The sequence below is a fragment of the Chlamydotis macqueenii genome, chromosome 28 (genome assembly GCF_036417535.1).
Source record: "Chlamydotis macqueenii isolate bChlMac1 chromosome 28, bChlMac1.mat, whole genome shotgun sequence".
Lineage (NCBI taxonomy): Eukaryota > Metazoa > Chordata > Aves > Otidiformes > Otididae > Chlamydotis > Chlamydotis macqueenii.
In genome coordinates this window covers 2,045,255-2,067,791 of record NC_141583.1, presented here as the reverse complement: position 1 = coordinate 2,067,791, position 22,537 = coordinate 2,045,255, and the positions used below count along the sequence as shown (strand labels likewise).

General features: G+C 49.7%; 1 long non-coding RNA gene and 1 other non-coding gene across 3 annotated transcripts; both read left to right on the top strand.

The window, feature by feature from the left end:
• Positions 1-10,395: 10,395 nt before the first annotated feature.
• LOC147597301 (uncharacterized) lies at positions 10,396-19,419 on the top strand. Of its 2 annotated transcripts, none has more exons than XR_015261264.1 (3): positions 10,396-10,532; positions 16,475-16,539; positions 19,284-19,419. It is a non-coding gene; the product is annotated as an uncharacterized LOC147597301 (long non-coding RNA). The 2 variants fall into 2 exon arrangements; XR_015261265.1 differs by having other exon boundaries at positions 15,959-16,539.
• On the top strand, positions 15,838-15,911 carry TRNAR-UCU (transfer RNA arginine (anticodon UCU)). Its single transcript has one exon. It is a non-coding gene; the product is annotated as a tRNA-Arg (tRNA).
• Positions 19,420-22,537: the final 3,118 nt, after the last annotated feature.

Here is a 22,537-nt window from a genome sequence, read left to right as displayed (position 1 = left end):
AGCCCTAGTGATGAGGGCTCAGCAGAGCTTCTGCGTCCCTTACAGAAGGCGTTGAGGCTCTAAAATTGGCTCCACGTGGACTAGGAATCAATGATCCTAAGGATGGACACTAGGATGCAGTGGGATTAGCACATCTGTGTTAGAAAATTAAACATTCCTGGGACCACTCTCAGGTACGCAGGCTAAATGGTGATGGTGGGGTTTGTATCTGTTAAACGCTCTTCAGAGTAGGATGCTCCCAACCAGAGCCTCCTGGGAGCTCCCAACCAGAGCCTCCCTTGTGAGTGGAAATTATTTGAGAGAATGGGCATGGCGTGGCCAAAAACCTGCTGGAAACTGTTCAATAGATGTAGTACTGAGGCTGACAGAGTCCCTGTGTCAAGGAACATCTGACACTCCTTAATTTACCAGTGGAGACAGAAGTAGGGGGCTGGTATTTGCCAGGCTGGGAGCTGTGGGGTCCTGGCAACCAAAACGTGAGCGTCATCTGCATCGCATCTTTTAAAAGGTCCAGCTCTTGGGAGTATCTGGTGGGAGGAGGTTCACGGTTTGGGGCTCTGCTCCAAACATTTTGGTTGCAGTAAACCTTTCTTGTAAGAGCAACAGAAATTGATTCTGGCTTCAGTTTTTAACAGCAAACAGCAAAACATCCCCAAATGGAGACCTCACGCTGCTTCTTCCTACCGGCTTTCCCCTCCTTCAGCAGGAGCGGTTTGCTGCCCTCTCCTGTCCTAAGTCAGGCAGAAGAGGCTTTCAGGTCTCCAGGTGGAGAGGGGAAACTTGCAGTGTTAATGTTTGAGGGCCCCACTGGCCCTTACAGCAGCCAGGAGAGGGCCCAGGGCATTTTTACCTTTGTTTCGATGCCCCATCCCTGGAAACATTCCAGGCCAGGTTGGACGAGGCTCTGAGCAACCTGATCTGGTTGGAGATGTCCCTGCTCCTTGCCGGGGGCTTGGACTGGATGGGCTTTAACAGTCCCTTCCCATCCAAACCATTCTACAATTCGATGATTTGATGCCTCCCCAGGCTGGCTGGGCACATTGCAAAGCCAAAACGCGGCAGCTGGGACAAGGCTGCACCTACCACACTCACCTTTGGGTGGAAAAATCCAGCTTCCTTGGGCTGTAGCGAATGACGCGATAAGGCTGTTCCCTTGGTGCCTGCCTCTGCTGTGCTCTGGGAATGAGACTGAAGCATCACATTGATTGGAGAAAAGGCCAGATAAGGGCTTTATCTGGGATGTCTCAGTCCGACAAGAGACATTGAAGCATGTTTCTGTCTGGACATCCCATCCTGGTCTTCAGGGGCTGCTTGCTTGGATCCTCAACCAGACTGCACTGCTATCGGCCCTGCCTTGCTATCATGTTCCTTAGGTGACAATCTCCTCCACCTGCAAGAGAAGAAAAAAGCAATTGCTTATCAGTTCAAACCTGTCGCATCACACCTCTGTTCAAGGGACTTTCCACTGCTTTGGTGATTCCAGTATAGAATCATGGAATCACAGAAGGGTTTAGGTGGGAAGGGACTGTTAAAGCCCATCCACTCCAACCCCCCTGCAAGGAGCAGGGACATCTCCAACCAGATCAGGTTGCTCAGAGCCTCGTCCAACCTGGCCTGGAATGTTTCCAGGGATGGGGCATCGAAACAAAGGTAAAAATGCCCTGGGCCCTCTCCTGGCTGCTGTAAGGGCCAGTGGGGCCCTCAAACATTAACACTGCAAGTTTCCCCTCTCCACCTGGAGACCTGAAAGCCTCTTTTGCCTGCCCCGACAGTGGGCCCTCAGCGTAAAACATTTTTCCTAATATCCAATCTGAATCTACCCCCCACTATTTTAAAACCATCACGTCTCATCCTGTCACACCAGGCCCTGCTGGAAACTTTCTCCCTGTCTTCCCTGCAGCCCCCTTTAGGCACTGGGGTCAGGTCTCCCCGGAGCCTCCTCTTCTCCAGGCTGAACAGCCCCAGCTCTCTCAGCCTGGCCTCACAGCAGAGCTGCTCCAGCCCTCTCAGCATCTGCGTGGCCTCCTCTGGACCCTGTGACAAGAACCTGTCAGAAACGGCACAGGAAGGACGGCAGCCAGGGCAGCGCGGCAGGCCACTGTGGAAGCTGCGGGCGCAGCCAGCGCGGGGTGTGGGTGGGGAGCAGGGTTCCGCCATCTTGGTGACACCTCGTCCTGGCGGTGCGGAGAACCCCGAGGGCCGTGCTGCGGGCCGGGCCTCTGCTCGCTAACGGAGGGGTCTGAACGCGGCTCCCCCCACCGGCGATTTTCCATTAAACCCCGCGCTCCCCTTCCAGCGACCCCCTTCCCCGTTCTCCCTTCCCGCCGCCCGCACCCGCAGCGGGAGGGGGAACCCCGGGAAGGCGGCGGGCGGGAACCCGCAGCTCTCGCGAGAGCGGCCGGCGAGACCTGGGCGGGACGGAGCGCGGCGGCGCCAGGTTTAAACGCGGTGTAACCGGTGCCGGAGCTCTGTTGCGGTGTTTCCGGCGGCTCTACCGGTTCGGTCGGGGAGGAACGGCCTCTGCCTGGCGGGAGGCTGCGTCCGCGGCTCAGGCAGCTCCTGAGGCGGTGGGAGGTGCGGCCGGGGAGAGGGCTCCGCAGCTCGGGGCAGAGCTTCGGGAGGAGGTGAGCGGGTTGGGGGGCGTCTGGGGGGCTGGGGAGGAGTCTGACTCTGGAACCGCGCCCTGCCTTTGCAGGGGATGCAGGCTTGTCGGGCAGATGGGACACATGATACAGAATCACAGAATGGTTTGGGTTGGAAGGGACCTTCAAAGCCCACCCAGCCCAACCCCCTGCCAGCAGCAGGGACATCTCCAACCGGATCAGGTTGCTCAGAGCCCCGGCCAACCTGGCCTGGGATGTTTCCAGGGATGGGGCATCCACCGCCTCTCTGGGCAGCCTGGGACAGTGCTCCGCCACCCTCAGTGTAAAACACTTTTCCCAATATCCAATCTGAATCTACCTCCCTGTATTTTAAAACCATGACCCCTTGTCCTGTCACACCAGGCCCTGCTGAAGAGTCTCTCCCCGTCTTTCCTGCAGCCCCCTTTGGGCACTGGGAGGCCGCTCTTAGGTCTCCCCGGAGCCTCCTCTTCTCCAGGCTGAACAGCCCCAGCTCTCTCAGCCTGTGCTGAGAGGATTCCTTGTCCCCTCTCCACCCAGCAGAATGTAGTGACTTCCTGCTGGGTGCAGCAGGCGCATCTCTGTGACTACCACACCCTCCCAGGTGTCCTTGTACAACAGGTATGAGGCTCTGGAAGTAGAACAAGACAATGATGAGGATGATGGTCCATTGAGGTTGGAGGTGTTGGTGAGGTTAAGTCAGCCTATGCCCTCCACGAAAACTACTTCCATTGAGAAAAAAGATCAGTTATTGTCATCAGAGACCCTCTTCTGAGGGGAACAGGTGGGTCACTGTGCTTCTTTGAGAACATTGCTCCTCTGCAGTACACAATTTCTTCTCAGATGTTTTTGTAGGTGGTGAATAACAGTTGACTTTCCACCTCTGAAGTCACAAAACAGGTGGTTTATTTCATAAGATTGATTTAAATGCCCTTTCTTGAAGGGAGTAAGAAAAGGCCCTTTAAGATGGAAAAAAAGGAGAGGAGGAACTGACTGGAACAAAATTTGGATGAAGAAGAGATGAAGAAAGGAAGGCAGCTGAGTATGTGATCCAGGAGAGTAAGTCTAAAATGACCACAGCAATTAGCATGGATAAAGAGCTGCAGGGGCTAACGCACAGGGAGAGCGACAGCCAGTCCTAGAAAAAAAAAAAAAAAAAAAAGAATAAAAGTGTTTGGTGTGTTTGACCTCACAAACTGCAAGATATAACAGTGTCTGATTGCTTCCTAAACAGAAGTTGAGGTGGGAAACAGCGGAAGGTGCTTAAGCCAGAACACTATGCTCCCAAATGGGGGCATGTTACAAAGTGGTCAGGGTTCATTTGCACTGAAAATTGAATTCACTTTTCTCGTATCAGAAGCAGGACGCTGCGAAGAAGCTTCTTATGGACATAGGAAATGTGGCTGATGTGAAGGCAGAAGCTGTCAAGTTCATGAAATGAATTATCTGATGTGGAGGCTGTGATGGACAAAGACTCAACACAGTGGGTGGGAGATGGGTATCCGAAATGGAGCATCCTCATCCGAGCTCACGTTTCCAAAAGAGGCGCTAATCATACCGAGTGGCGAGGGATCAGGTTGGGTGTCTGGATATATTATGCACCACAGCAGGCACTGGGTTTCCCCTAGGCCCTCTGAGCGTGTCTTATGTCCAGTTGGATGTCTGATCTGGTGCTAGGACTCGCTCCCTTACGACAGCAGGCTCCAGCTGTGCTCTGTGACCCAGATGTGCTCCTGCCCAGCTGCTGAAGCTCACAAAGTCCAGGCATTGCACTCGTGCTCTGAGAGCTGTGCGATAATACTGCCCGTGTTTGCAGCCAGCCCCTGCTGCTCATGTGCTGCTCTGTGGTTTTTCTGACATTCTTCAGGAGGAAGAATGTTCCTTTGTTTGTGTTTTTGGCTGAGCTTTGGTATGTGAATGTTTGAGCTTGTTTATCTGTTTCAGCTGAAAAACTCCACAAGCTCCAGCAAAATGCTAATAAGAAGCATTAGCTGCAGCTAATTGAACTGCTTCTGTGATCCTCCATAATTATCTCCTGGTACAGCACCTACCCTGAGAAACGCTGTCTAAGAAAGGCAGAATGGATGCCAGAGATAATCGGATACAAGATCTAGGAAAAGCATTTAAATTTTCTTATCCAAATTAAGATTTTTTTTTTTGATTGGTTTCCTCACTAAATATTTACTGTTGAGAGGAAACTAAGCTGGTGCTGGCGGGGACTGCAAAGGGAATGATGGGCGTTCAATTATTTACAGACTTGCTTGGCTAGCTGAGTGTGCGCCAGGAATGCAAAGAGAGCCGTCGCCGGCAATCTCTTTGGAGATTTTTCTTTGGGAATAAAAAGCAAGCAACAGCGAGGGGGACTGTTCTCCTGAGTCAAAATGCTGAAACTTGCTTCGTGATAAATTGAGCTGTCACCAGGGCTTGATTATCACATCCAGAGCACGCCTTCTGCCAGTCTTCCCCCAAACTCCTTCGGTTTGCAGATGAGGAACAAATATTGGGATGGCACAGACCCTTTGAAGTCAGCAGGTGCAATTGCTTGCAGTGCCTTTAGAAATCACTGTTAATAAATGCACTAGCTTCATCCTCACCTAGCTCGCAGGTCTTTTATTGGTGCAACCCTTGGTTGTGTTGAATGTACTGCACGCTCAGCATGTGTGGCTGACTCCTTGCTGAGTGGTCAATGCCTTGTCCTGGTCTTTCATGGATCTCTAAAACTCACAGAGATAGAGATGGCTTGTAACAATTAAAACCACATTTTTAAGCTGTGCAGAGGTGATGCAAATTGTGACAACGTTTTGAGTGTGGTCCGGGAGAACTGCAGTCACAAACCATGCAATAGGCTTGCAAGTGAGGCAGAACTTGTGTGTTCTTCAAAATGGGAGAAGGAGAACTTAGCAGTAGTAGCTGTTATTGAGCTATGAAACACAGGTGGCTGTTTAGGAAGCTCAAATATCAATGAAAAGCAGGGCTAGCAGTGCAAACGATTTTATGCACAGATATAGAGAGAAATATATAAAAAAACCAAAAGGAATCTTTGCAGTGGCATTGCATATCTCACTGGCTGCAGGTGTTAAAACTGTTGTTAAAGATCTAGAAAATCTTGGGCAGGTTGAAGTCGTGTATTTAGGAAGAAGCAGGATAATGTCATCTTACGGTCACAGCGAAATAAGGATGGTATGAACTGCGGGCTGCAGTCTGGGAGGGCTGTGGGGAGATCACTCCCCTTTCCACTGGCCTGGGGCTGGCAAGTAATGGTCCAGCCTGTTAAAAGCTGCCCATCAGGGCAATGCCCTGTGAGGATTTGGGCTTCTTCCCATCCATGCTTGCAGGTGCCTGATTGCACTGGCCGATGCCAGTTCTGGCTACGGAGTCAAGCCTGGATCTGGGACTGCTGCTGAGACCTTACTGACAAAGAGGTGAGCTGCTTCGTCCCTGTTACTTCATGCTGCTACAGACAAGCTCAGGTTTATTCATCCTGTTACAGTGCTTCTAGTTGTTCAGTTGTAACATTAACTAGGCGAGATGCCAGAAAGCATCGAGCCTATAATTATAACAATGACATGATTGCGAGCTCGGCTTCACTTGCTGTTATGAGACGGTGCTAGTTTGTCCGATAAAGGGAACTATGACGTACTATACCTGCAAGCTTCTTTTAGGCCTTATTTACACCATAAATTACTGAAGGGATCTACATGTTTATATGTCTTTTCCACTAATGGGCTTTCATTGTGATCAGCTGGAGAGAGGATCAGCACGAGGCCGTTGGCGCTGTTTGAGTTCTGTGTTTTCTGCCTGTGCTGATGAGTGTGGCTGGCTCTGTGTGGGTGTATGTGCCTGTTGGCAACACAAGCTCAGTCTCACCCTTGGCACAGCCTGACAGAGGCAAAGCACCGTGTCCCAGCATACAGCAAATCCTGACTCACGCCCGCGTTCCTCTCTGGTGCTCATGCTGGACTTGGGGAATACAAGGAACAGTGAAGAGCAAAGGATCAGACTGGTGTATGTCCTGCAAGGCTGTGGGAAATGATTGCTTCTTGGGGATAAACTCTGTGTGCCCCTGCAGGACTACCTCTGGGCCAGTTTGCACCTGCATGTGAAGATCTTCCGTAAACTGCCTCAAAGAGTTTGAGATGCTGGCTGCCTGTCAAACCCCTACCTTACTGCCGTGGTGGACTATGCAGGCAGGAAGCGCCTTTACGCTGAGCCAGTTCTGGACTCCTTCAGCCGCTTGCCCAGCTTGCTCCTAGCTAAACACGTGAGCCTCATCCTTTTGGTCCTAACACTCAGGATATCTGAGACTGCTGAGGGAGCAGTTAGAGCTGATGTTGGTGTAGTGCTTGAGCTCCCATGGCCTGGAGGACCAGCACCCCTCTACCTCTCCATTGCATGAAGAAATGGCCTTGCTGTAGGAAAACTTTGCAGTAAGTGTCTCCATGAGTCTTGTGACAACTCCATTTTATTTTCCCAAACTTCCTTCTTGGCCTGAACATTTTTTTTTCCCTGCTCTCACACCTGCTGCTTTGCTACAGAGCAAAACATGGAGTAACAGTGGCACCAAGTGGGCATACGTGAGAACAGAACAACTAAAGCACAGCATAAGGGGATGTTAGAGAGGGAATAAAATGTGATTAAGACTTGCCACAAAGCTCTTCATGGTCAGAGCATCCCAAAATATGATCTAGTTCTGGTGGAAGCTGAGCCCCGAACAGGAGGTTAGGTTGTGGACTTGCAAAGGTTCTTCCTCCAGCATGGCTCAGGTGTACTAGGAGAGATAAATGGGATGTAAAAGAGCAGTTCAGCCTCTTCTGACACAGCATTGCCTACAGAGATCCTTACCACCAGCAGCAGAAAGGACAGAGCCCCAGTGAAATGGGGACCGGGCAGAGAGGACACCCAGCAGTCATGCAGACTCTTGTCCACCCTCTGGTTCTGCAAACCAGCCACAAGAGCTTTGAGACCCGTGAGCACCCCCTTTCCAGCCTTTTTAACCTCAGTATTTGAATACATCAGCTTTCTCCTGAAGTTGGTGTCCTCCAGAGTAATTTCATTTGCCCGTTCTGAGATCCTAGCCCCTATGTAGGGGTCCTTCTCCTCTCTGGATGAGAGGAAAAAGAAATCCTGTTCAGCATCAGCAGACTTATGCCCACTCCTGCTAGCCAGATAAATGCCCAGGGCTTGTTTCAGCTTCCTGAAGACCTTTGGACCCACTGCTGCCCTGCAGCAATGAGTTTCACAGGTGAAACCCTTGTGAAGAGTCTGCAGTGTGCTGCCACTACTACCAACGTGTCTCCCCATTGCTTTCTCCATCCTCATAAACCTGCTGGCCACCCTCTGAACCCTTTTTCGGCAGAGGGATGACTGAAGGGAGTTGCTATACTTGCATCCGCGTTGCTCCACAAGTTTGCTTTCCTGGTCCTTGGAAATAGGGACATCGGCACATGCAGATCTTGGTCTCCTGGGACCTGGCCACAGGGCAATTGGGGACTTAAGAGATGCATTCAGTTCATGTGGAGGGAGGAGGAATTTTTTTATGCTCTCCCATGACAGCCAGACTCAAAGTGAGCCATGAGGCTTGGGAAGATGCTGAGCTGTGAATGCTCCTCAGGGAAATAGCAGGTAGGCATCTCTCCCAGTAACAAGATGGGATGAGCCACATGGGATTTTGGTCTTCCCTTCCTCCTTGAGATGCATCTCCCAGCCTGAGGTCTAACCTTCCATAACATTGTTGAGTAGCCTATGTTGGCTACTAGGTCATCTAGCCCAGCCCCACCCAAAGCAGGTGCTCCATGCCTGGCTGGAAGGGTGCTGAGTCTGATGTGGGGAGGCACAGCTGCAGGTGGGTTGACTCTGTTGACAAAGAGCTTCTTCCACCCCACAGATGCTTTCTTTCCATACTCCTGTGAAAGTGCTGATAGGAGCCACCCACGAGCCCTTTCATGGCAGGATGGAGCTACCTAGTCATAGCAGGTGACATGAGCCACTGGAAGACTGAGCCCAAGGGAAGCAAGGGGAGATTCTCAGACAGGAGGAAGGGGGAATGGAAGGGAAAAGACAAGGTGTTAGGACAACTGGGCAGAACATGCTGACAAAAAGCTGTTTGGCCTTAGGAGAATCTTTGACACCTTCTTTGCTTGTACTGAGTGGGAAAAAAAAGAAAACCCAACATTTCTTCATCTTCACTGTCCTCTGGTGTAAGCGCATTATGCAGAGCAGAAATAGCTGCACCTTTTTGGTTAACTTAAACTCTTTTTCATTTCTGTTGGAAATAGAAGCCTTTTCTGTACCTATCTTGTTCTACCTGGATAGAGATGTCTCTATACATTTAATTTTCTTGTAGGCCTCTAAAGTTCAGGAACTCTTCTGCGAGTAGAAGGAGGAAGGGAAGGACTTCCAGAGTCCCAGCTGTAGAGGCAGAGGAACTGTTTGCAGACAGATCGGTGAGCTGTGTCGCTAAGAGGGAGAAGGGCTGTGAAGATGAGATGTGGCCGCTTGGTCCTTTTTGCATTGGTAAAGCTCAGAGACGCTAGGTGACAATTGGATCTGCAGAGGCAGTTTGGGCCTGCTGTCTGACTAAACCTCCTTGGAGACCTCCCTTCTACCTTCTCTTTGTAAGGTAAATTAAATTAAAACATTGAGATACCTCTTAATTTTTTTTTTCCTTGAGGAATAAAAGAATAAGAGTAATGCAAGAACCATAAACTCAAGCAAGATCCCAGCTGATGGCCATAACAGAGGGTGTTGCTTATGCATTTTCCTTCTTGTTTACTTCCTTTACCTGACAGGAGAGTGTAGGGAGGTGGGTGTTGGTCTCTTCTCACAAATGACTTGTGATAGGATGAGAGGAAATGACCTCAAGTTGCAGCAGGGGAGGTTTAGGTTGGATTTTAGGAAACACTTCTCTACTGACAGAGTGGTCAGGCACTGGAGCAGGCTGCCCAGGGCGGCAGTGGAGTCACCATCCCTGGAGGTGTTCAAAGAACGTGTGGACGTGGTGCTCCAGGACATGGTTTAGTGGGCATGGTCATGGTGTGTTGACAGTTGGACTTGATGATCTTGGAGGTCTCTTCCAGCCTTAAAGATCCTGTGATTATTACACCCCAGCATTTATTTATTCCACCCATCTGCTGTGCATCTGCCTGGCAAACCACGGTGGGCAGAGGCACTCTCTGGTTTTACTGGAAGCTGTACAGCAGCTCTGCTGCCACGATGGGCTCCTCTCCTCTCCTCCCTGCCTCTGGCCACCTTCCACGTTGTATTTTGCTTGTTTTGTCTTTATTTTCCCTTCCAGTGGAGGGAAAAAAAAACCAAACCAACAAACCCACGCCTCCACAAACAGGTCCCAGTGAGTAAATCCCCTTCGAGGGGCTGCCTGGGTGCTGAGACCCCGGCTCAGCCGCGGGAAGGGGGTGTGCGTGGTCCCCGGGCCTTGCGGGACCGCGACCCCGCAGCCCTCAGCGCTGCTCCTCCGCCCGCCCCTTCCCTTCCCCGCCGGTTCCCCGCCGCCACCGCCCCCATTCCCATGGAAACCCCGGCCGGCCCGGGCGGAAAGGGCAGTCCGAGAGGGGACAAAGGGAGCGCGGGGAAGCGCCGGGAAAAAAAAAAAATAAAGAGGGAGGAATCCAGGGAGAAGAGGCACAAGCGAAGACAGAGCCAGGAAAAGTTGGAGAGGACGGGGATGGGGGGTCCGGAGCCGCGGGTGCGGGGCTTTGTGCGTGGCCCCCGGGGGAGAAGCGCCGGCGGGGAGGCCTCTGCCCCATGGGGCCGGCGAGGCCTGCAGCGAGCTGCCAGAAGCGGGGCCGGGGCCCATTTGGGGCACACCGAAGCGGTGTCCCGGGTGGGTGTGGAAGGGGACACGGGCAGCAAGAAACTACCAGGTTGTTGCTGGAAGGAACAGTTCCTGCAGAGGTGGGTACAACAGGCTGAGTAACAAGCGTGAGTGTCCTGGTTTCGGCAGGGATGGAGTTGGTTTTCCTCTCAGTAGCCGGTGTTTTGGGTTTTGGATGTGAAGAATGTTGATAAAACACCCTCACGGTATGAGTTGTTGTTAATGAGGCTGAGGACAGTCAGGCTTTCCAAGTCTCACTAATGTGCAGATGCAGGAAGCTGGGAGAAAGAGACAGAATAATTGACCCCAACTGGCCAAAGAGAGTATTCCATGCCGTAAACGTCGTGTTCAGCGTGTAAGTGGGGATTGCCGATGAGGGGGACATGCTATTCTTCTTCCACGTCTCTTCCTCGCTGGCATCGTTCCCTCTCTCTTGCTGGCTCCCTTTCCCTCCTTCGCTGGCTGCTCGGTTTTGTTTGATCGCTGCTCAGGACGGGCTGTGTCGGTTATTGGCACGTTGGGTGGTGCGAAATCGTACGTAGTTCATTTCGTATACATTAATATCCTTATATTCTGTTATTTTTGTAGTTTTCCTTTGCTATTTTAGTAAACTGTTTTCATCTCAACCCATGAGTTTTCCTTTCTTTGCAATTTCTCTCCCCATCCAAGAAACTGTGCAGTGACTTGGGCTAAACCACCACAGTGAGAGACAGGAGTTGGGTTACCCCACGAATCCTTTGAGGGGGGTTTTTCTTAGAGAAAAGAGGCAAAACCTGAAACGTTGTGAATAGAAAGAGCCGGAGGGTGGAAGGGACTCCGCAGAGCTTGGGCAAGCAGTTGGCACAAGGCAGCCTGCTCTGGTGCTGGGAAATGCTGGGGGAGGATGGCAAGTTGCTGCTAGATAAGTAGTTTTAGGGGTAAAATACAATTTTTTTTGTTTGTTTTTAGTGAAAAATAACATAATGCTTTGTTAGAATTAGGCGGATTGGCATTCCTTGGAAGCAAGGAGATGTTCCAGTCCATTGACCCTAAAATCTGCCCTGATTATCTGTTATGAATGGCTCTGTCCTGCCGGAGACATCAAGCTTCATCACACCTAAAAGCTTTTTGCGTCTTCTGATGCTAGCAGCATGCACAGATCGCTAATACCAGTTTTATGTGGAGAATAAAGAAAGGGGGACTGGTTTTGCCTTCTGGGTGGGTGCTTCAAATCAAAGTATCATTGCTGTAGGCTCTAGGACAGAGATTTCTTAGAAACACTATCTTGCTGATGAAATTTGCATACTAAGTTTGGGAAGGTCCTAGCAGGATAGTGAAGGGCAACATTTTATCCTTGGTTTTTGCAGTAGAGGTTTCCAGGCCTGGGGTCTGGAAGGTCCCAACTTCTTTGTGGGGCTGTGGTACCACTTGATCTCCATCTGTTGATGTGGGGTGGCGTCTCCAGTGACTGGTGAGCTCTGCGCACGCTGTTTGCTGCTTTACAGGTGGCTTCCCTTCTGAGTACAATGTTGGTTTCATTCCCAGTGCCCAAGTGAGAGCCAAAATTAGATGTTCCAGTTACCTCAAGCCAGTAGGGATGGGGTGCCAACCAGATCTCGTTGTCATTAGTTGTACCTGAAGAGCCGGTGGTGTGGATGACCACGGGGGCTTACGCACAGTCTCTGGCCCCTGCTAAGATGGTGGCAAAGCTGACCTTGGCCACCCCAGGTCCTGCCAGGCTGGAGCTCAGCCCTTCTGAGCGTGCCACATAGAGGACAGTGTTTCCTCTGCACTGCCCTGAGGTGGGAACATGGTCTGTCTTAGACCTGGGGTGTCCCTCCCTCCTGCAGCCACTTTGAGGATCCCAGCTGAGGACGTGTTCCTAGCCTCTTGGGTAAATCCACCCATGCTGGGCACCCCTGTTGTTCCAAGCATCCCCTGGCTGCTTGCTCGAGATCCCCATCGGGGATATGCTTCTGTAGGTGGTGACATGAAAGGCAGACCCAGGTAGTGCTCCGAATTTCCAGCATCTGGTCTTGGCCAACTCAATCTGCTCCATCCGAAAAACAGGGTAAAGAGGAATGCTCTGCTCCACAACTCTTAAATCAGTGCTCTGTAGGCAAAAGGTGTTGGATTTGGGGTTTCCACTAGGTTCTTTTCTGTCACTGCCTTGGTGTCTTTTAGTCTGTGTTTACGCTCTGCATGATGTCAGTCTCGGTTCTGCAATGATTTCCCCAACAGCAATTACAAGGATAGGCCATAGGTGTCTTTCAGCCTGCATATGGGCCAGTGTCACTTTTAATTTTCCACTTTGAGTTGGATCCAACCTGCTCCCTCTTGTGAGATGTCAGCTCTTCTCCCTCCTCTTTTTACCCCGTGGTTATTGCTGCAGCCTCCCGACAGGAGCCAGTCGTACCCTCTTGCTTCATCTATCTTATCTGGGATGCAAAAATAACTCCTGTGGGGACTAACTCCAGCAAAATGCAAATCAAACAGTTGTATATATCTAATTCAGACACAAAGATGACAGCTGAGCTGCTTTTTAAAAGACCATCCACTGTAATTGAACTGTAAACTTGAAAAATCAGCCACTTGCTGAATTGTGCCCAGCAAGCTTCAGTACAGCCACCAACGCTAGCCCGTGGCACCGAAGGGAGAAGCTTCCGAAACCAGCTCTGTCTCACGATGATGTGCTAATTATTAGGGGGAGCAAAATGCAGGAGTCGCTGATGAACGTGTTTTAGATGAGCCCAGTCACAGTCCACAGACAAAGCGAGGCTCAGAAAGGCACTGGAGGCTTTGAAGATGTGTGTGATGTGATGGTCAAATCAAGTGCCAGGTACCTGGCCGCCTTTTGGATGCTTCTGATGTGGCTGGCAAAAGAAGAAAAGAGCAATAAAGAAGGGATTACAAATTTAGGGAAAAGACAAGAGTATACCTTGCAAATTGTAAGGATTTGGGGAAAACCCTTCCCCATTTTGGATACATAGGTTATGGGCTTTGCGTCCTGCAAGCACGCAGCTTTAAAACTTCATCCTTAGCTTGGTGGGACTGGCTGTTTGGTGACTCTTGGAGAAAGCTTTATTAGGTAATAGGGTAGCGTATACCATAAATCCTTTAGCCATGGACACCATAAAACAGTCCCGATATGGATTTTCTGGTGCTGTTTATTTAGGTGTGCAAAGAGATTTTTTTTTTTTTAATGGCTCAGCACTAACGACCTGCTCCAACTCGTAGACCCTTCCTGTTTCTGGTGCAATTAGGGTTGTTAGGAGCAGGCTTTCCTCTGGATGTTGAATGCTGGTTGGCTGCTGAAAATTTGGGCTACACGTTAGCCGAAGACTTGCAAGAGCGTAAGCAGTCAGAAGGGAGAGGCGGGTTGCAGAACTGCAACAAACCCCAGTCCAGCTCCAGTCAGGAGGAACAGGGGTTCTTTCAAAACCCACCAGTTCCCGGGATGTGGCTGCCCATAAAGCCACGGTCGTTCTTCTGAGGTTTGTGCGATTTAATGCTTCCTCTCTAGGTTTTCTACTTGCTGGCAAAACTATTAATGACTTTTGAGGTGCAGCCTCCCAAAATCACGTTAGAAGAGTTGGTGTTGTCTCCTCCTATGAGGATCACACACAGTGAGATTTTTCTTCCTTTCTGTTCTATATTGGTGCTTTATAACTTTATCTAAGATTTATTATATGACTTTTTTTTTAAGCGCGGCCTTTGTTTGCTCTGTAGATAGGCGTTTTCTAGACTTCATGTTTTCTCAAGGTACCGGTGGGATTACACTGGCACCGCAGTTGGATCACAGAGTCATTATTTCAAGGATTATCGATTTACTGGCTATCTCTTGCAGCGGGAAGGGTTTTGTCTGATAGAAGTTAAACCCCCACCTTCTTCCCCACCACTTCCAGCTGGATTTTACATGTCAAGACAACTATAAAACTGTAAAGCTCCAGAGCATCAGTAAAAGGAAACCCAAATTCTTTGGTTTTGCGTTAGATGTGCTGAGGTTTTTAGTACTGTGCCTCTTCTCGTTAGCACCACATGACTTCATAGCCCCATTTGTGTAAAAGTCACTTCTTTGCCAGCTGAGGAGGGGGTCAAGGGTGCTGAGTACAGAATTACCAAGGGAATTTATATTATATATCATTTTATTATATTTTAGCTGTGTGCATAGCGGTGCCCCAGCCTAATGCATGGAGGACACAGATGAAGAGGAAGGCAGGGGTTGTGTATGTGACAACACAGTTGGAATTGTGGAATAGAATCATAGACTCTATCAAATTTTTCATCTTAAGGAGAGTGGGCTAACTGGTGTTACTGGTGCTTGCATAATTGTCGTGTGCTTGTCCCGTGTGGTTGATACATACACGGTCAGTGGTGCGGTGATCCTTGTTGGTCTGAACTGGTGTCCCGTACAGCTGGTGGTGGGGTTTGTCCTAGTCTGTGGTCAGTTGCAGTTCTGGCCGTGGTTCTGGTCCCATCAAAGGGTACATCTGTTGTTTTATCGTTGGTATGGGGTATTCCCAGCCTGTAAGAGCTGGCTCAGGTTGCATCTTCAGGTTGTGTTGACCCTGAAGTAGAAGCTTATGGTCTCAGGTGGCATTCATTCTTCTAAGCAAGTCATATTGCAGTTAGCTTCTCGTCTTTCACATTTGTCCCTAAGTGAGAGCTAATTAATGTTTAGGAGTAAACAACACTCTAAAATTAATGCAGTTTAGAAATGCAAAATGTGTTTGTTCACAGCAGGGAATCCTGTCATGGAGTTTGATCCATTGTTTGATAGCTTAGTGGATGTAAAAGGATATTTCCTGTTGTTTTGATGTCGTCTTAATTTTTTTCCAGTGGAAGATGCACACGGAGAAGCACTAAACCCTCGATTGACAGCTTAAAATACAAACATGATAGCTGCTTTTTCTTTTATTTCTCTGCTCAAATCACAGGTTTCTGCATTTTTTCATCATGACAAACAGCTTTCTTCATCATTGTCAGTGTTCAGTGATGGAAGCTAAATCCTCTTTCATCTTTATCTCTCGTGGCTTCTATGGCGAGGATGCTGTGATGATGCTGAGGGAGATGCAGCAATTAACTCTGCTCCAGGATTTAGCTCTGCCCCCAGTCGAGCTAGAGATGCTGCGAAAAGGTTGCCGGAGACGCAGATAGAAGCCTGCATCCAGGTTTTTGCTGCATCCCTGCTGCTGAGCGAGATATAGATCATACCCAGAGTTATTGCCCATCCCTGTGGAAGAAAGGGATGCCTGGAGATGTTGATTTGCAAGGAAGATTGATCTGGGTACCGGGTTTTCACGCTACTGCTGTGCCATACCATGAGAATGGGGTGTTGAGACCCCTCCGGTGATGCAGGGGGGTGGGATTTTTCAGTTCTGATGCCGATGCTGTACTCATGGTGAGGTCTCTGTGGCGCAATGGACGAGCGCGCTGGACTTCTAATCCAGAGGTTCCGGGTTCGAGTCCCGGCAGAGATGATCTCCAGGCAGGTGTGTCTTTTCTTTTGATGCATCTTATGTCATAGGTCCCAATCTGCTATGTTTGTAACACCCCAAGGGCTTCAGATGGGAAGATAATGACTTTTCATGACACCCTCTCCACAGCTGATGCACGTAACAGTTGTGCGTTCCTCTCTAAGGTATCTCTCTTTCATCATCGCCCCCTTTCCTCATTCCTTTTGGTATCTCCTGAGTAGCTCGGTGTTTTAACCCCACTTCTTCCCCCAATGCTGCTCGTGGGTCCCATCTTTGATACCTTCTTAAGAAAAGTACTGTGCTTTCCAGTGGAAATCAGATGGTTACAGTGGTTTTGAGCCTTCTGTGGATATTTCCTGTGATAAATGTGGTCATTTTTTCAAATGTGTGGCAAAAAAAGAAAGTAGGCCTATATTCTGAATTCCCACTTTATAGAAATTCTTTGCAAATGCTCTTATTTTTCATGTTTTTACTTAGAAGGTGCATGTTTCCTGGCAGCCACCTCCACATCCCCGTGAGGGTTCATCTGCCTAAGCAGCAAATTGACTCTTCTTTTTCTTTCACAGCTGTCCTAAGTTGTGTGTAACTTCCTAGATGATCCTGTTGCTGTCAGTACTGAGAAAGGAAAGAGGTGAGTGCAGCTGTGATTGGTAGGTGAATGGGTTTCAGTGGGCGCTGCTGGAGGGCTTTTCCAGGCTGCTGCAGTGGTTAGCTATGGTGAAGTGCTGAAGGTTGGAGGAAGGGTTCTCCACCTGGACACTTCGTATATTCCTCAGAGAGAAGTTCCTGTGTGGCTTGTTGGAGATATCTGATGTACACTCAGCTCTGGAGAGCCAGGCACGCTGCTTGGACCAGTGAAGCTTGTGAATAAACACAGAAGGCATCCTTGGATCAGCCAGGTTCATTCAGATCTAGGTCATCGTAGGAACTGTTCTTTTGTTTCGTCTGAGCTCCTGGTGTAGAAGCGGAGAGCACTAGAGAGCCCACTAGAAGGGGACTTCTCCTTTCCTCAGTTGCCGCCTCAGTCTTCTGGGTACCACGGTGTTGGTGGTGGAGGTGTTGGGGCAAGGTCCTTATGAAGGATAGTTCGTAGGATCCCTTTCAGATATCTGCATTAGGATGAGAGAAATAATGTCCTAGGAACACTTTCTTCCCTTCCTGGTCTGTGGTTAGGTGAATCTCTCCCACATCTGGAATATATCAAGGGATGCATCCTACAACAGGGCTGAGCTGGGTAGCAGCATCTGCCTGGTTGCCTCCTTCAAATCCAAGATAGTGAGAAGCTTGAACCCTGTTACTGGGCCAGGTGACCCCACAATTCAATCTCTGTCAGAGTAGCTGGTGAGCTTGGCTTGTTGGGTTTTTTTTTTTTTTCTTCTTGTGTCATTGCAAATGCTGGAGTTCAGCCTGTTTGGAAGACGAGACCTTGGTGGTGCTACAAGTTCTGCCCCCACATTCATCATGATGTAGGTGTCATGTCCATGACATCCAGCGGGGTCCTGAATGGCCAGAAGGAGATTGCTCTGAGAAGAGAAAACGTGAACAGTGAGCACGGGTGCACACACACCCAGAGTAAAATGTGGTGGGAACGAGGGGAGAAAGGACAGATTCTGCAGAGATGACTTGTACCCTTTAACAAATGGAGAATGAAATGTGTCTTGTCTTTTTAGGACACAGGCCTTCTTGGGCCTTGTGGGTTTCTGGAGAATGCACGTTCCAAATTACAGTACGGTTGTAAGCCCTCTCTATGAAGTGACCCAAAAAAAGAATGACTTTAAATGGGGCCCTGAACAACGACAAGCCTTTGGGCAAATTAAACAGGAGATGCTACGTGGAGTAAATGGTTCACACTGATCACACAGCGGGCTTGAATAGGAAACCCCAATCACCCCAGAATCTTAGAAGTAATCACAGACTGGCCAGAAGGCAAAGATTTTGGAAAGCCACCAGAGGAAGAGGTGATATGTGCTGAAGAAGCCTCGCCATATAATCATCTACCAGAAAATGAGAAGTGGTATGCCCTATTTGCTGATGGATCCTGTCGTGTTGTAGGAAAACATCGGAAGTGGAAAGCTGCTGTGTGGAGTCCTACAACATGAGTTACAGAAGCCACTGAAGGTCAAGGTGAATCAAGTCAGTTTGCAGAGGCAAAAGCCATCCAACTGGCTTTAGACATCTCTGAACAGGAAAAATGGCCAAAGCTCTGTCTCTACACAGACTCATGGATGGTGCCAAACGCTCTGTGGAGGTGGTTAAAGCAACGGAAGCAGAGCAACTAGCCATGTAGTAGAGGCAAATCCATCTGGGCTGCCGCACCGTGGCAAGACATTGCTGCTCGCTTAGAGAAGCTGGTTGTGAAAGTACGTCACGTAGATCCCCACATACCCAAGAGTCGGGCCACTGAAGAACATCAAAACAACCAGTGAGTGGATCAAGCTGCTAAGATTGAAGTGGCTCAGGTGGATCTGGACTGGCAGCATAAGGGTGAACTACTTTTAGCTCGGTGGGCCCATGGTACCTCAGGCCATCAGGGAAGAGATGCAACATACAAATGGGCTCGTGATTGAGGGGCGGACTTGACCATGGGCACTATTGCACAGGTTATCCATGAATGTGCAACAGGTGCTGCAGTTAAGCAAGCCAAGCAGTTAAAGCCTGTGTGGTATGGAGGACGATGGCTGAAATACAAATGTGGAGAGGCCTGGCAGATTGATGACATCACACTCCCACAAACTCGCCAAGGCAAGCGCTATGTGCTTACGATGGTGGAAGCAACCACTTGGTGGCTGGAAACATATCCTGTGCCCCATGTTGCTGCCTGAAACACCACCCTGGGCCTTGAGCAGCAAGTTCTCTGGTGATGTGGCACTCCAGAAAGAGCTGAGTCAGACAATGGGACTCATTTCTGAAACAGCCTGGGCCAAAGAGCACGGTATCGAGTGGGTATATCACATCCCCTCTCACACACCAGCTTCTGGAAAGACTGAACGGTACAATGGCCTGCTGAAAACTACACTGAGAGCAATGGGTGGTGGGACCTTCAAAAATTGGCGTACACATTTAGCAAAAGCCACCTGGTTATTAACACTCGGCGGTCCACCAATCGAGGTGGGCCTGCCCAATCTGAACTGTTACATACTGTAGAGGGTGATAAAGTCCCTGTGGTGCATCTAAGGAATACGCTGAGGAAACCAGTTTGGGTGATTCCTCCCTTGGGCAAAGGGAAACCCATGCGTGGGATTGCTTTTGCTCAAGGACCTGGGTGTACTTGGTGGGTGATGCGGGAGGATGGGGAAGTCCGATGTGTACCTCAAGGAGATTTGATTTTAGGTGAAAACGGCCAATAATTTGAACTGTATGTAACCATTTCTGTAGTTCTTTTGTGTTCTATCAAAGGTATTGCAGCAAGAATCACCCTGATCGGTGAAGAACAAGCTTCGATGAAACCGAGCAAGGTGCAGCGATGATGGAACCAGAACTGGTGCCCAACAGCTTCCTCAAGATCAACATCAATTTTTTAAAAGGGGAATAAGGAAGACCCGGGTAACTACAGGCCGGTCAGCCTCACCTCTGTGCCTGGCAAGGTCATGGAGCAGATTCTTCTGGAAACCATGCTAAGGCACATGGAGAGCAAGGAGGTGGTTGGTGACAGCCAACATGGCTTCACCAAGGGCAGATCGTGCTTTACCAACTTGGTGGCCTTCTATGACGGGGTGATGGCATCGGTGGACAAGGGACGAGCAACGGATATAATCTACCTGGACTTGTGCAAAGCTTTTGGCACTGTCCCGCACGACATCCTTCTCTCTAAACTAGAGAGACATGGGTTTGATGGACGGAGCACTCGGTGGATAAGGAGTTGGCTGGATGGCCGCACTCAGAGAGTGGTGGTCAACGGCTCAATGTCCATGTGGAGACCGGTCACGAGTGGCTTCCCTCAGGGGTCCGTGCTGGGCCCGGCCCTGTTCAACATCTTTGTTGGTGACATGGACAGTGGGATAGAGTGCACCCTCAGCAAGTTCGCCGACGACACCAAGTTGTGTGGTGCCGTCGACACGCTGGAAGGGAGGGATGCCATCCAGAGGGACCTGGACAGGCTGGAGAGGTGGGCCCGTGCCAACCTCATGAAGTTCAACCAGGCCAAGTGCAAGGTCCTGCACCTGGGTCGTGGCAATCCCAGGCACAAATCCAGGCTGGGTGGGGAATGGATTGAGACCAGCCCTGAGGAGAAGGACTTGGGAGTGCTGGTGGATGAGAAGCTCAACGTGAGCTGGCAACACGTCCTTGCGGCCCAGAAGGCCAACCGCATCCTGGGCTGCATCAAGAGGAGCGTGGCCAGCAGATCGAGGGAGGTGATTCTCCCCCTCTACTCTGCCCTGGTGAGACCCCACCTACAGCACTGCGTCCAGCTCTGGAGCCCCCAACACAAGAAGGACATGGACCAGTTGGAGAAGGTCCAGAGGAGGCCACGCAGATGATAAAAGGGCTGGAGCAGCTCTGCTGTGAGGCCAGGCTGAGAGAGTTGGGGCTGTTCAGCCTGGAGAAGAGGAGGCTCCGGGGAGACCTGATAGCGGTCTTCCAGTACCTCAAGGGGGCCTACAAGAAAGATGGGGAGAGGCTGTTTAGCAGGGCGTGTTGCAATAGGACAAGGAGTAATGGTTTTAAAATAGAGGGGGGTAGATTTAGATTGGATATTAGGAAAAATTTTTTTACAATGTGAGTTATAGAACACTGGAGCAGGTTGCCCAGAAAGGTGGTAGAAGCCCCATCTCTGGAAAGGTTCAAGGCCAGGTTGGATGAGGCTCTGAGCAACCTGATCTAGTCAGGGATGTCCCTGCTCCTTGCAGAGGGGTTGGACTAGATGATCTTTGAAGGTCCCTTCCAACCCTAACCATTCTTTGATCTTCAACGCGCAGACCATGGATGTGATACACCAGCCGTGCTAGATGTACCAACCGCGAGCTCCAGATGCAGCATGCAACAACCCCGCACTACGTACCACCTCTCCTTTCCTGGAAGGCTTTTATGACAGATGGAGCCCAAAGTCATGGACTAGATGAACTCAACAGACTTTTGAGGGATGGCCCATAGACTGAGAGAGTTATATCTGAGCATGACGTAGACAGTATGGAATGAGGGGTGGATACTGTCCTGGTTTCGGCAGGGATGGAGTTAATTTTCCTCTCAGTAGCCAGTGTGTTTTGGATTTCATGTGTGAAGAATGTTGATAAAAACACTGATGATATGAGTTGTTGTTAATGAGACCAAGGACACTGTCTGGATTTCCAAGTCTCGTTAAAGTCTTGTTAACATGGAGATGCAGGAAGCTGGGTGAAAGACAGACAGAATAATTGATCCAAACTGGCCAAAGAGAGTATTCCATGCCATAAATGTTGTACTCAGTGTATAAGAGGGGGATAGTCCTATTCTTCCTCCACCTCTCTCTTCCTCACTGGCATCATTCCCTCTCCCTTGCTGGCTCGCTGTTGCTCCTTCACTTGCTGCTCGGTGTCGTTTCCATGATCACTGCTCAGGATCGGCTGTATCGGTCACTGGGGCATCGGGTGGTGAGAAATCGTGCATTTTTCACTTTGTATATTTTGTATACATTAATATCCTTACATTCTGTTATTTTTGTAGTTTTCCTTTGCTATTTTAGTAAACTGTCTTCATCTCAACACACGAGTCTCCCTTTCTTCCCAATTTCTCTCTCCCATCTAACTGGGTAGGGGGATGGTGAGCAAGAAACTGGTGACAAGGGCTAAACCACCACAACTCTATGGACCCTATTTGGGACACCATAGACCCCCTGGGACCCCTTATATCTGCTTAGGGACCCCATATACCCCCTTTGGGAGCCAAAACACCACCTGTGAGCCCTTATATCCCCTTTCAGGGCCTCATATACCTCCTACAGGTCCCCTTATACCCCTTGGGTGCCCATACATGCCCCTTTGGGACTCCCCAAATACAGCCTGTGAGCCCTTATAGCCCCCTTTAGGACTCTGTGTATGCCCCATGAGCCCTTATATCCCCTTGGGACCCACATATACTCCCTTTGGGATCCTATATACCCCCTTGGGGACCATAAAAAAGGCCTCTGAGCCTTTATATACCTCTTGGGACCCCATATAGCTCCTCTGAGCCCTTATATCCCCTTTAGGGACCCTATGGACCCCCTTTGGGACACCATATACTTCTTTGGAGCTCTACATACCCACTTTGGGAACAAAAAAAAAAGTTCTTTATTTTCTTTGGGCAGCCAGTTCGAGGTGATGGTAAACATCGGAGTCCTGGTCGTCTAGGAAAGCCCAGAGCCCCAATGTCTGTGGGCCTGTAGATGCGGTGGCAGGAACCGGTGAGGAGCAGCAAGAGCTTTTGGAGCCGGCGCTTCTGGTGTGGGAGCAATCGTCCAACGTTCATGATTTTTTTAGTTTTTTTTCTCAGTGGGCAGCCGGGTTGAGGTGATGGTGAACATCGGAGCATTGTTCATTCAGCATAGCCAGCAATAGTCCAGAAACGCAAGTAATTTTTATGCATTTTTTGAAATCACTATTATTTCTTATCTTCTCTCTTCATCCTTCTCCAGGTGTTTTCCTTGCATAATAACAGGACCACGCATCTCTTCA